The sequence below is a fragment of the Meles meles genome, chromosome 6, assembly GCF_922984935.1.
Source record: "Meles meles chromosome 6, mMelMel3.1 paternal haplotype, whole genome shotgun sequence".
Lineage (NCBI taxonomy): Eukaryota > Metazoa > Chordata > Mammalia > Carnivora > Mustelidae > Meles > Meles meles.
In genome coordinates this window covers 37,323,321-37,336,435 of record NC_060071.1, presented here as the reverse complement: position 1 = coordinate 37,336,435, position 13,115 = coordinate 37,323,321, and the positions used below count along the sequence as shown (strand labels likewise).

Genomic DNA, 13,115 nt, shown 5'->3' with positions numbered 1-13,115 from the left:
AATTCGAGAAGGAGCTCAGATTGTTGGGTGAACATATTGCTGTCTGTGTGGAAAATGTTCACAGCAGTTACGACTTTGGATGAATATGCATTAGCCGCGGTCCTGTAGTTTGCTGGCGAGCAGCACGCGACACTCGGAGACTTGGCAAGACGGGTAATTATCTCCACATTATGTGCCTTGTCTCTTTCTCTTCTTAATTAAGTAACTAATCTGGTGGAGGAGGGCTCTGTTTGTATTTGTTTGGCAGGTGGGGCCTCGTGACAGTTGTCTGGAGAAGTTTCTTGGAAATTTATGAGATTTTCAAAAAAAACAAACTGCTCGGAGCTGAGCCCACCTACTGGAGCTGGGGAGGGTCAGAGCATGCCTCTCCGGGGGCCCAGGACAATGCGGCCATTGCCCTTCCTCCGAGATTCTGGGGTTCCTGCTGGTGGGGTCCACTGGGGCCTCTGACCTTCCAGAGTGGAGAGGAGCAGGGTGCTCCCGAGGGCAGGAGGGACATCAGAGGCTAGAATGAGAAGAACGGTGTGTCCTTCCTTCTACCTGGTTTCCTTGTGGATTTCTCTATTTGAGCGGACGTCTCCCCACAGCTCTTGCTAGCTCTCTGTAGAGGAATTGATTAAATAAAGCCAAGTGCTGACCACTTATTAAAGACTGAGCACATGGCTCGTGGGCAAACCTGCTGGTGCAGAGGTGCTTGGCTGGGTGGAAGGGACTCTGGATGAAGCTCCGGAGTCACTGGCAGAAGACCCCATCCAGTGGCCCAGGAGGTGCTGGGTCCTGCGGTGTGACAGCATGGTCCCTTGGCCGTGCACACAGACCACCACTCTTGGGACCCCTCCAGGCTGCCTGGGAACCAGAGCAGCTGGCAGGGTGCAGGAAGGGGCAGCTTCTTTAGAGTTTCTTTCCATTCATTCCATGGAATGGGCCAGGCCAGCTAAGGGTAGGAGGTAACAGATCCAGGGAAGTCAGTGGAGGAAGCTACTGAGGAAAGGCTAGTGGCTACGTGGAGTCTCATGGGCACACTTGGGCGGATCACAGATAGTGTTGTTAGCTGTGAGGAGAGTTCACTGAACAACACCGTTGTGTGACAGAGTTGTAGTGGACTGCTCAGCCCAGATGAATCTGCTGACCCAGAGGGTCCTTGCTCTGGTTCCTAAGTTCTATTTTTTTTTTTTTTTTTTTACCTCGAGGGGATGAACTTGCCTTCTGTGCACCTTCCCAATACATACACCCATTCAACAAAATAAGCTGTCAGATGCCCCTCATGAGTAATCCATCCCAGGGAGCCTTGTGGTGCTGGGGGCGGGAGGATTCCAAGATGGCGGCAACTGTCCCCACCCTCCCATTATCAGACCCTAGTGGACACATACTTTCTCCTCTCAATCAACCCCTAATCTTGGTTCGGCTGTGAGGGGATTTGGCTGCTGTGCTTAAGATCACTAGAGTGTTGACCTTAAAATGAGACAGTATTGGGTGTGACTGACTTAATCCCCGGGCCTTTAAAAGCAGAGTTTTCTCCAGCTGGTTGCAGAAGAGAGCATCAGAGGTTTGAAACATGAGAAGGATTCACTACACCATTTATGGCTTGAAGATGGAGGGGTCCTATGGCAAGAAATTTGGGTGGTCTCTAAAAACTGAGAGCAGTCCCCCCAGTGATAGCCAGCCAGAAAACAGGTCCTCAGTCCTACCACCACAAGGAACTAAATTCTGCCCACAACAGAAATGAGCCTGAAAGTGGATTTTTCCTCAGGTCCTCCAGATGAGAACCTGACCTGGCCCATACCTTGATTTCAGTGGTGTCATGCCTTGAGCAGAAATCCCAGCCATGCCATGCCAGACTTCTGACCTACAGAACCATGAGCTAAGTAATGGGTGTTGTGGGAATCACTGTGTTTGTGCTGGTTTGTTGTGCAACAATAGGAAACTGATTCAGGGGTTAAGCCTTGCATCTGACCTGTGGGAAAAGTTGCATAAAGAGACTCCGCCATCTCTTTATGATCTAGGCCCATGGGCACTCAAACCCTAGTCCAGGTTTTGCCAGTGATCTTGGGCAGGCCATGTCCTCTCTCTGCTGTAGAAGTAGGAATGGGACTCCACGTTTCTTATGGCCCCTCCTAGCATGCTCTATTCAACTTTGGCTACAGACACTGATGTAAAGAAATGCAGAGAGATGGGCCACCTGGAGGTCACAGCTTCCTTGGTCTGAGATCTGGCTTCAAAGTGAGAGCAAGACCCCAGTGAGACTGTCTGCACATTGCTATAGTCTGCTCCAATACCCTTCATGGATCTTCATTGTCTGTAGGAGAAAGAAGGCCCTCCTTGCTTTGCTGCTCAGGGTCTAGATAATCTGGACCCAGCCGAGCTTCTGACTCTAGGTCTGACACCTGCCCTGGGCCCGCTTGTGCTTCACCCACATGCCACCCCGGGTATCTGAGCTCGTTTTCTCTTCTCCAGTTTCTATGTTCTCTCAACCCCAAAATTAAGCAAATAAACTTCCCATCTTCCAAGATGTCATATTGGACTTACCTGTTCCAGGCAGCCTTCCTGGCTTTTCTATGTGAGTAAAGCTCTTCTTTCACAGCAAAAATCTCAAACAAGCTTGAGAAGAAAAAAAGAATCTACGGGTTCGTGTAACTGTGACCCTAAGGTTAACTCCGGACCCAGATGGGTTCGGGGTAACAAAATATGTCATTGGGACTTCATACTCCCCATCCATCTCTTTTCCTTGCTTCCCTCTGTGACTCAAAACCCTTCCTCATTGGAGTAAAAAAGTGTAGGCTCTGGTACCCTCAGCCTGCTTCCTCATGACTTGAAATTTAAAAGCAAGACCTATCTTTTCTCCCCTCTCTGCCCTGTCCACCCAAGCGTCTCTCTAAAAAAGAGCAGAGAAGACAATTTGTCCGGTGCGGGGCAGCATCCGCTCTGAGCCAATCACTGCCTTCATGCAGATGCACACCTCTCTGATTGGTCAGAAGAGTACCTGCCTGAGCCTCGGGGGGAGGGGACTGGGGTGACCAAGAACCTCACCCTGACCACGTGGGCAGAGGGAGGTGTCGCCCTCCAAGGATGGTGGCCCGAAGAAGTGAGAAAGAGGGGCTAGTCAGACAGAAACAAGAAATGCCCATCCTGAGCTTACCATTTCCCCATTTATTTGGCCATAATGACCCTCTGCCCCGCATAGGAGATTCCGTATGGCTGATGTGATGGGTCAAGTACAAAATTTATATACGCAGAAAAACTATAACTGGTTGATTTTTTTCTCCTCATGTAGCCAGATCTTCCTTTCCATCTTGGTGAACAGGGGGAAAAAATTAACTAATTGCCTAATATGATTGGATATAGTTGGTTCTGATCATTTGAAACAGTCCCATTAGGAAAATTTTTACTCATTTGAGTAAAAATACTCAGCTGCTGCACTTGCTAAGATGGGATCCAGGTGTAGGGAGAGAGAGGGGCTTATAAAATCTTTATAAATCCACGTGGTGGGAAGATGAATCCAAGGCTCTGGGGCAGAGTTTCCTCTGCCCCACTGCCTTGTCCACCTGAGTATTATCTCAGGGGTACTCACTGCCAGAACCTGTGGCAGGGGGGAGACCTGGGCTTGGCCAGGCTTCACTGGTGCCCTTAGCTGATACACCCATGGGATATAGTCCTAGTGGGGTGGCGGGGGGACTGGAGATGGCCAGCCCTGGATCCACCACTCTAGCCCGGCAGTCTGTTCCTAGCCTTGTCTAAGGGCTCACCGCTCCCTCCTTCAGAGGGCCTTCCAGTGTGTGGAAGGGGACGGTGGGGGCTTGCATTCATGATGTCTCCCCCTTCTTATTTCCAAATCATTGCTTGGCCTTCATGGCCAACGGGACCCATAATGTGCCCATGCAGTGTAAGGACTCCGTGAACTGAGGCAGTTGGTATACTAATGGAAAAGATAAAGGAATGTAGCAATCCTTTCTGAGACAACAGCTTGGTTTACGCAACTATTGCCCTCGATGCATAATCCTGTTGTGTGAGTCAATAACCGAATATTGCCTCAGTCTTTCTGCACCCCTTTTGAAACAAAGTCTAATCTCCTTCCAAGGAGACAGTTTCCTGCAATCAACCAAGAAGGTTACCTTCCAAGAAGGCAAAAGAGAAAGCACGTTAAACATTTAAAACAGACAGCCACGCCATGCATGTGCCTCTGGCTTCCTCTGCCACATTGCGTGGTCTGGAAGGCAGGAGCCACGTGGCCCTCACTGGGGCAGGAAGCATTCCCTGGCTGGGCAGAGCTTTGATCTGCAAGCAAAACTGGGGTCACTTTATTTTGCTGAGTGCCGAATGCCGTTTACCCTATATACTTCTTCCTGGAGCAGACGGTTCCTGGGGGCCGGCTGCGTGCCAGGTGCCGTACTAGGTACTGTAGGAATTAAAGATGGATTGAAGCTGGAGAGCGTGCTTTTTGTTGAAACACTCTCGATTCACACAACCACCTCCAATCAGAGAGACTCCTCGGTAGCAAAGGGGATTCCCTGGGAGTTCCCATCTTCCCTCCCGGTCCTTGGAGGCTGCCTGCACTGTTCTGCCACCCGCTCCATTTCCTTCATCCTCCCCCCGGGGATGTCGAGCATGCAGAGACCTCTTCTTCTCAGAACGTGGCTGATGTGTCAGTGCTTGACCCCACCCGTAAATATTGGTGCCCGCAGTGCCAACCCCCTGATGCTTGATGGGGAGGCCACCCTGGCAGTGCAGATCAGTTGAGCACCTGATTTATTTCCTGGGTTACAGACGACTGAGAATTCTTAATGGAAGTAGCTCCTTTGGTGACCCAGGAAATGTGGGGAAGGCAGAAGCTCGCTAAATCCTCTCCTCCCTGAGTTTTTTAGGCCATAACTGCTCTGCATTTTGTGGCGTCCACTCAGAGACAAACGCGCCCAGGGACTGATTCCGGCTTTGAGACGCTCACGCAGGCTGACTGTAAATTTCAGACCCATTGTAGCTAAAATAAGCAAATGAGGCTGCAGTAATTTTAGGACAACAAATGCATGATTGCAAAGTGGAGGAGAAGGATGCTGTTTTTGAAGACAAAGGGAGGGTGAAATTTTTGCCCGAGGGCTTTGCCAGAGATGACTCCACTACTGAGAAATTTGGCATGGGAAACAGTCACCAGCTTAGTGGGAGGGAGGGAACACCAAGCTTATAGAATCGAATGCAAATTCTAAGCCTGGGTATACCGCGGACTAGCTGTGTGACCGTGGGAACGTCACTGTCTCTCTCTGGATTTTTCTTCCGTGGCAAAACAAGGCAATTGGATGTTACAGTTTCCAAAATTCCTTCCTGATCCAGGAGGACACGGTTTTATGATCCAGCTGAGGTCACATTTGCTCTTTAAATTGGCTCATTGTCATGGTCACTCGAAGTGCTGTCAACACCAGCCTTATGGCTCTTGCTCCTGAGTGAGTGGTGGGGGAAGGGAGGGCGCTGCCCGGTCCTGTGTTCCAGAAGCCTCTTATTTATTTAAGATCTTTATTTTTTTTAATTTAAATTAAATTAATTAATGTATAATATATTTTTGGTTTCAGAGGTAGAGGTCACTGATTCATCAGTCTTACATAACACCTAGTGATGAGGCTCTTTTTAAAGGCAGTTCGTATATAGGATTGGGTTAAATCATTATGTTGTAAGGCAGGTAGCCCACCGATCCAGAGGGAAAGCTGGACAGGATTTTGTTACTGATTCTTGTTCTTGCCCTGCAGTTCGCTATCTGTGTGACCTTGGACCACATTTTCTGTAGTCGGCATCCTCATCTAATGAGATTCTCTCCAGAACGCCTCCCAGATCTCACCCGCTCCTGCGCCATGATGCGGTAATGCCGCGCCTCTCTCATTCAAACAAAGCACAGACCTTCATCTCTCCAGGCTTGAGAGGAGCAGAGACTTGTGCAGAAGAATCGAACCTCTCTGGGCAGCAGAGATCAAAGTGTATCCTGCAGGGAGCAACCCTAAGCGAAGACAGCTATGAACATGTTAGCATCACCACCCCTTTCCATGGGAAATCTTCCCTGGGGGCTCTGGGTTTGCTTTAACAAAGGCTGCTTTTCCTTACAGAAATCCACTGGTCGCTCAAGTGTGTGGTACGAGACCAGCATGGGTTTCAGAACGTGTAGAGAAAGTCAGGACAACTTCATCGTGCCCCGGGGATGGCTGTTCATTGAGTACCTACCACGTGTCAGCCTCTGTATCAGGCCCATTTCACATGTGGCTTGTTTCATTCTTTGGGCTGCCAAAACCTAAATCTGCTTCCTCTGGGTAAGTCTTGGTGGGAGGCAAGGCCCTGATTCCAGCTAGGAAAGAAAATAAAGCAAGATGCTCCCTCCCTAGTCATCCCGAAATGTTTAAGGTAGGGACAAGTAGTGCAGGCCTCATTAGTGCATTGCTCCCGTTCAGACTCTGAATTGTGAGCAAATAGTCAAAGATGAAGGGACTGCTCAAAAGGACCCAAGACAGAGTCGGGCAGCAGTGGATGTGGGGCAAATACACCGGCTAGTCTATTCTCCCTAAAAGCTGGTTGCCCTGTCTGCTGTCTGGCTGTCAGCAGCAACCTTAGTCTTTCCCACTGCCCCAGCCTAATTATTCAAATTCCTGTGGATCCTCAGCATCCTTTCTGCCTGTAGTAACAAGAACGGCTTTCTGTTACTTGCCGCCCAGGTCCTGGGCTGATGCCCTGCTCTTATGCTATAATGACCCCCTGGAGAACTATATCAACACCCTTTGGTATCACTGAACATCTTGGTCCCTGTCCTTCTCCAGTCACTGTGATAGCCAGTTCTGAGGTGGTTACCCCAGCTTGGCCCTGTAGCTCTCACTTCCCACCTTGGGGTTTCTAGGATGGCCAAGCGTATGGTGTCTGGGGAAGCCAGTGGACAGGAAGGCAGCTGTAGAGACACCTGTGACCAATGAGGAATAGAAGCCAGTGGAGAAAAGTTCTCTCAGTTCCAACGCCATAGTTCTAGGATGTATTTCATGAGGTGCCTCAGAAGGTCACGCCAGCAGCAATCTGAGTAATAGGGGTGACACAGGACCCGGTCTTGCCTCTCTCACTGGCTGGACCTTCTTGCCTACCCCTTGGACCCCTTCCAAAATAAGTGACTTGAAGCTGAGCCTATATCTTGGGCTCTGCTTGGGGGTGGGGTGCAGAACTGAGGCTCAGACAGGAACCGAGGCTGGGATATTAAGGAACTTATTCTCAGATCACACAAAGCACAGAATCAAAGCTTGAACCAGCACCCTTGGACTCCAAAGCCTTTGACCGGCTCCTTTCCATAGGGCCTGATATTAATGACAAGTAGAAGTGCAAAGGGACCAGCGCCCTGGGTGGGGTGGGGAGGAGGACTCTGGGGAATTCTGGGATTCTTACCCTGGTGCTAGCTGTTGAACACATGAAACCTCTCTTCTGGATCTTTCTGTTCCTAAGAATGTTTCTGCTTTTGGCTTTTTAAATTTTTCTGTTTTCTTTTGAGCCTGGCCTTGCTTTGTAGCATATGAAAACATGCATCAAGAGACCCAGATCTCAGCCCCAAGTTCATCACCAACTTATTGTTTGACCATGGGCTGAGAGGTTCCCTCTCTGGCCCTCTGGGTCCCACCTGGGATGGCCATGCCAGTCAGCCATGAGGTTTTGGGGGAGAAGTGGAACTTACTGAAACTTCAGATTCTCAAGTTCATCTCTTGGGACTTATCCAGCATAACGGGTAGAAGGCAGAGGTCTGTATTTGTAATCCGTTTCTCACATTGTAGCAAGTTTCTCTCTCCTGCTCCATGTTGACCGCCCCCCCGCAACTTAAGCCCTTGATTTGGGAATGATTCAGGAATTCCAAAAGGCACTTTCACTCCCCAATATCTCCCCTATCAGCCTGTCAGAATCCCGCAGTTTCCACCTTCCAGAACAGGTGTTGTTTCTGTTAAAACACCAGTGAGTTACCCAGGGGGTGGACATGTCATCCCCTTAGCATCGATAACATTGCGTAGCTGTTTACCGTGTCAGGAGCAGGGAGTCAATCACCTTCAGAGGTCAGGGTCTGGGATGGCAACAGCAAGGAGCCCAGCGGGTAGGGTGTTCTCTGAGCAATGAGTGGACAGCCAGCGAGCATGAAGACCAGCCCCTGGGTATGCAAAGGGAGATGTCAGTATGAAGAAGGGATAAGGCAATGATGACAAGGTTCACTTACCTTACAGAGACCAGGGACTGGCAGGAAGCTGGGAAGGTAAAAAAATTAAGAAGCACAGAAGGCTGAAGCCTGTCGTGGACATCTCTGGGTTCAAATCCTGGCGTCACCACTACATGACCTTGGGCAAGTTACTGTACATCCTTCTCTCTGACGATAACCCTCTCTGTCTCTCTCTGTCTCTCTCACACACACTGCCATGTGCTGGCATGGATTCCCCACGTTCTACGTGGTCTCAGTGCTGTGGCTGATTGGACTGGGTAGTCACTATCCAAACCAAGCATTTGGAATTTGGCTGGAAGACAAATGCTCTAGGTGACCAGAAGTAACCCGTGTCCGTGGGTAGGGTTGGGCAGGCAGCCGGGATTGGTACGAGGAGTAGTAGAGAAGGAGCTGCTCGGCAGAGAGCCTGAAGCAGAGACTCGAACGCAGAAGAACGAGAAGGGGGCGTCCTGAGGGCTGTCAGATGGTTGCTTTCCTGAAGCCCCAGCCAACCGGTGCATTCTGTGAGGCGCTTTGCATCTTCTTAAAAAACAAACAAGTAGGGGCCCCTGGGAGGCTCAGGTGGTTAAGCGTCTATCTTCAGCTCAGGTCATGATCTTGGGGGTCCTGGGATTGAGCCCTGTGTTGGGCTCCCTGGTCACTACGGAATTGTCTCTGTTGCTGCCCCCCTCATTTTATTCATTTTATAAATGAATAAAAAATCTTTTAAAAAACTCAAGCCAATAGGGGCACCTTGGTGGCTCAGGGGGTTAAGCCTCTGCCTTCGGCTCAGGTCATGATCTCAGGGTCCTGGGATCGAGCCCCGCATCGGGCTCTCTACTTGGCGGGGAGCCTGCTTACCCCCCGCCCAACCCCGCGTGCCTCTCTGCCTACTTACGATCTCTCTGTCAAATAAATAAATAAATAAAATTAAAAAAAAAAAAAAGCAAGCAACTCACCTTTCCCTTGCTTAAATTCGTCTGATTCTGTTGCTTGCAAACTGATGATCAAACACTTCCTTAAGCTGAGTGCACCATGGGTGCAGGTGGCCACAGTGGGCAGGCCACGGCGGGTGGGACAGACGCTGTGTAAGGGCGCTCCAAGGACCAACACAGTGCCCTGGGTCCCTGAGGCGACTTGGCAGCAGATGCCTGGCAGCCATTCTCCCAAAGCAATTTCTTAAAGCCTTTCTTACAGAGCCTCACCTTGGAGCACGATCATGGCCATTCTGCCTCTCCCTCCGTTTGCCAGCATGCCTAGGACATTTCACAAGGGCTCAAAACATGCAGATCAGAGTTTCTCAAACCCTCCCCGAGATAAATGGTAAAACGCAGATCCCCATGCAGCAGGCAGTGGCTCTCACAGGAGGCGGATGCTGCTGGGTCAAGGGCCACGCGTGGGCTTGCAAGGATTTAAACTCCTTACGCCATGAATTATGAGCTAGTGGCCAGTTAGAACCTCCACATCAGCCGGGGCGTGGTGGAAACCAATCAACTCTCCTAAACAGGGACAAAAACCCTCACTAGTTTTAATTAACAACAGCAACAACAACAAAAGTCTGAGTAGAACATCCATGCTCAGAAGTAGCATTTTATTCCTTCCAATAATACAGGGGAATAGCTGACCTTTCCAGGAAAAAGAAATAGACAAGCCCATACCATCATTAGTGTTTCAATGGCCAATAACTAAAAGGGGGGTTCTTAAAAAGCTAGAAGGGATGTGAGCTGTTTCTTTCTCCCCCTCTCAGGTTCTCAAGTAGTTCTCACGTTCTCAAGAACGGGCAGAGCCTGCTCACCAAGCAAACAGAGTGACATCCACGCGCCCTGAACACGGTGCTCGCAGCCTCCCCGGTAAGACAGCCCGGTTGGAGGTGCCAATCTCCTTACCAAAGACACGGCTTTTGTTTCATTTTTCTCTTTCAAGAGACTGACATCTTAGGGCCTCCTATCCATCTTCGTTTAAACAAATGTTTTGATTACATCCGAGCGAGAGCCCGACAGAAGCTGTGGGTACCGAGCGGACGCGTTCCCTATTAGTTTTAGACAATTTGTTCTAATATTGTCTGGAATCATCCGTTTATACACCCATACAGATTTGATTACTTTACTTGTTTCATTAATCTTTATTTGTTTAATCATCTGTTTAATCTGTTTAATCGTTGGTTTAAGTGGAAAGATTACATGAAGATGTCTAGCGTCGGCTCATACAGGCTTTCTGACAGGGAGCCCAGCGTTCCTTTTCGACTACTTATTGCATTTTTTTTTTTTTTTAATATGGGGCTTCATGAGCCACATTAAAACCTATAGGATGCTTCGGGGAATTCGATAATTCAGTAGTTCTTCACCACTGAACATGATCTATTTTTTAAATGTTATTTAATAAGCAATATTTGTGCGATAATTTGACTTCCTTGCCGGGACGGCGGGTCCTCGTCTTCCAACCAAATGCAGTATTGAAGCTGGCACAGAGACCATTCTTGAAGACGTCGGGACAGTCTGGGAGACTCAGGAATGTTCTTACAGATGAGAGAGTGGTTTCTTCTCTTTAGCTGGTTTTCTTTGGGAGTCCAAGCCGGTTCTTATCTGAAAGTGGGAGGCAGGGCCCCAGGCTGGACCTCACTCGGTGACCGTCAGGACCATGGTGGCCCCATCTTGTCATCCCTCTGTCTCTAATCAGACACAGGGTGCTACCTCCAACCGAGAGAGCCCTTGGGAGCCACCGTGAAAGTGAAATGGTTCTTTTGCCTCCAATCTGTTTAGCAAAATGGCTGCCACTCTCTCTGGTGACAGATTTTTATGTTATGCTCCAGTTTGGTGGGGGGGAGGGGTTGTGAGGTGTGTGTGACAGACGAAACTTGTACACCACGGTTGGTATACTACGTGTTACTTCAGCAGAAGACAGTGATCATCTCCGGTTAGGGAGTCACCGCCCCCACAGACCGCACTGTGGGCACAGCCCACCCCCTCTGGGATTGGAGTCCCTTGCCCTCAGAGGAGAGGCCTGCCTGCCTCCAGCCCATGCCCCTGACAGCCTTCCACCCTTGTCCTCCCCAGATCCTCTCTCCCTTCTGAGAGTTACAGTGTCTTACCTCAAGGCTAGATGGGGGCAGAATTGGGACTGGAACTCACGGCTTCTAAAATCTTTTTGGTAAAGAACTCCCTACCCCAGTTCATAATGTCTGGAGTTTTTGGTCCCTTCTGATAAGAAGCTGATAGGAATACAGGGGCACCTGCGTGGCTCAGTGGGTTAAGCCTCTGCCTTCAGCTCAGGCCATGATCTCAGGGTCCTGGGATTGAGCCCTGCTTTGGGCTCTCTGCTCCGCAGGGAGTCTGCTTCTCCCTTCGCTTGTGCACTGTCTCTCAAATAAATAAATAAAATCTTTTTTTTTTTCTTAAAGAAGCTGAAAGGAAAATAAAAACAGTACTCCTCTGTGCTCCTGTTGCTGTCATAATTAAGTACCATCATTTCACACTTTCTAAGCACATTGATTTTATGCCCTTCCCACCTGGCTGGAGCGTAGCTGGGTTGTTATCCTGGCCATTTGTGCCCTTGGAGGGAATGGACCTCATGGGACCTCCAGCTCCTCACCCATGGCCGTCTCTGACACGATCCTTGAAAGAACGTAGCACCCAATGTCATGAGCATTTCTGGGTCACGGGACATGTGACCTTGGACAAGTTCCTTAATATTTTGTTCCCTGTTTCTCATCTCACCAACAAGGGTGGTAATGGTCCTCATGCCACAGGATTTTGTGAACACAAAATGACAAAACAAGTTTCAGCGGCTGCCCGGCCTGGCGCCTGGTGAGGGTGGGCATGGGGAATGCTGTTGCATTGGCTCTTTGTATTTAAGGAGAGGAGGAACAAGGTGGTGCCCGGGTCAGCACGCAGAGGTCCTGATGATGACGGGAGCAAGGAGAGGCTCTTCGGTGATGGAAATCAAGGAAGAAGGAGGAAATCCAGACAAACTTGGAGGTTCTGTCCCACTTGTCCTAGGTGCTAGCCTTGGCATCCTGCCCACCCAGCAGATGCCTGCTGTACTATGGCCTGACTGTGGGTTCATAGCTGAGTTCTTCACCTTCCACAGTTGCAAGGCGAGGACCACCTCTCATTCACCCGGTCTTGCTTCCCACCTTTCATCTGAAACTCTGGACACTGAATAAGCACATCCATCATAAAGGTAAGACAGACTGGGACTTGGTGCAGGGGAGAGGAAAGTAGTGGGGGTGCCCAGGCAATTTTCTATTAATATATATATTTTTAACATGTCCCATGTGCCAGACCATGCTAGGTCCTGAGCATGGACGAGTGGACCAGCAAGACCCAACCTCGTAAGACTGTTGTGGAGATTAAATGAGAGAACGTGAACGTTAACAGATACCGTTGATGCTGGGAAATTGTACCAGGAACAGAGGGTTTGACTGCCCCGTTATGGACTGCGTACTTCTGTGAGCAATGATTAGTCATCAAGTGGTTTGGGACAAAAAAGTGGGATGAACTGGTTTTGTTTTCGAAAAGTTTCATTATAAAAATAAATCACATTCATTATAAAATGATGAGGTGTATGAGTTCCTGTTTCCTCATATCCCAGAAAACCCTGTGTGTTATAAATCTGGTTAATATTTGTAAACCTAATGGGAAAGCAGTGACTCACTGTTGTTGTTGTTTTTTTTTAAGATTTTATTTATTTATTTGAGAGAGGGAGAGAAAGAGAGAGAGAGAGAGCGAGCACATGAGCAAGGGGAAGGGGCAGAGGGAGAGGGAGAAGCATTTCCCTGCTGAGCAGGGAGCTTGATGTGGGACTCGATCTCGGGACCCTGGGATCATGACCTGAGCCAAAGGCAGGTGCTTAACCTACTTAGCCACCCAAGTGCCCCAACTCATGGTTATTTTATGTGTTTTTAATTATAAGTGAGGTTGAACATCTTTTCATGTTA

The 13,115-nt window shown here is 49.2% G+C and overlaps 1 long non-coding RNA gene across 1 annotated transcript; it reads left to right on the top strand.

Moving 5' to 3' along the window:
• Positions 1-9,925: 9,925 nt before the first annotated feature.
• LOC123943303 lies at positions 9,926-12,658 on the top strand. The gene is made up of 4 exons (XR_006818613.1): positions 9,926-10,029; positions 12,032-12,153; positions 12,266-12,358; positions 12,460-12,658. It is a non-coding gene; the product is annotated as an uncharacterized LOC123943303 (long non-coding RNA).
• Positions 12,659-13,115: the final 457 nt, after the last annotated feature.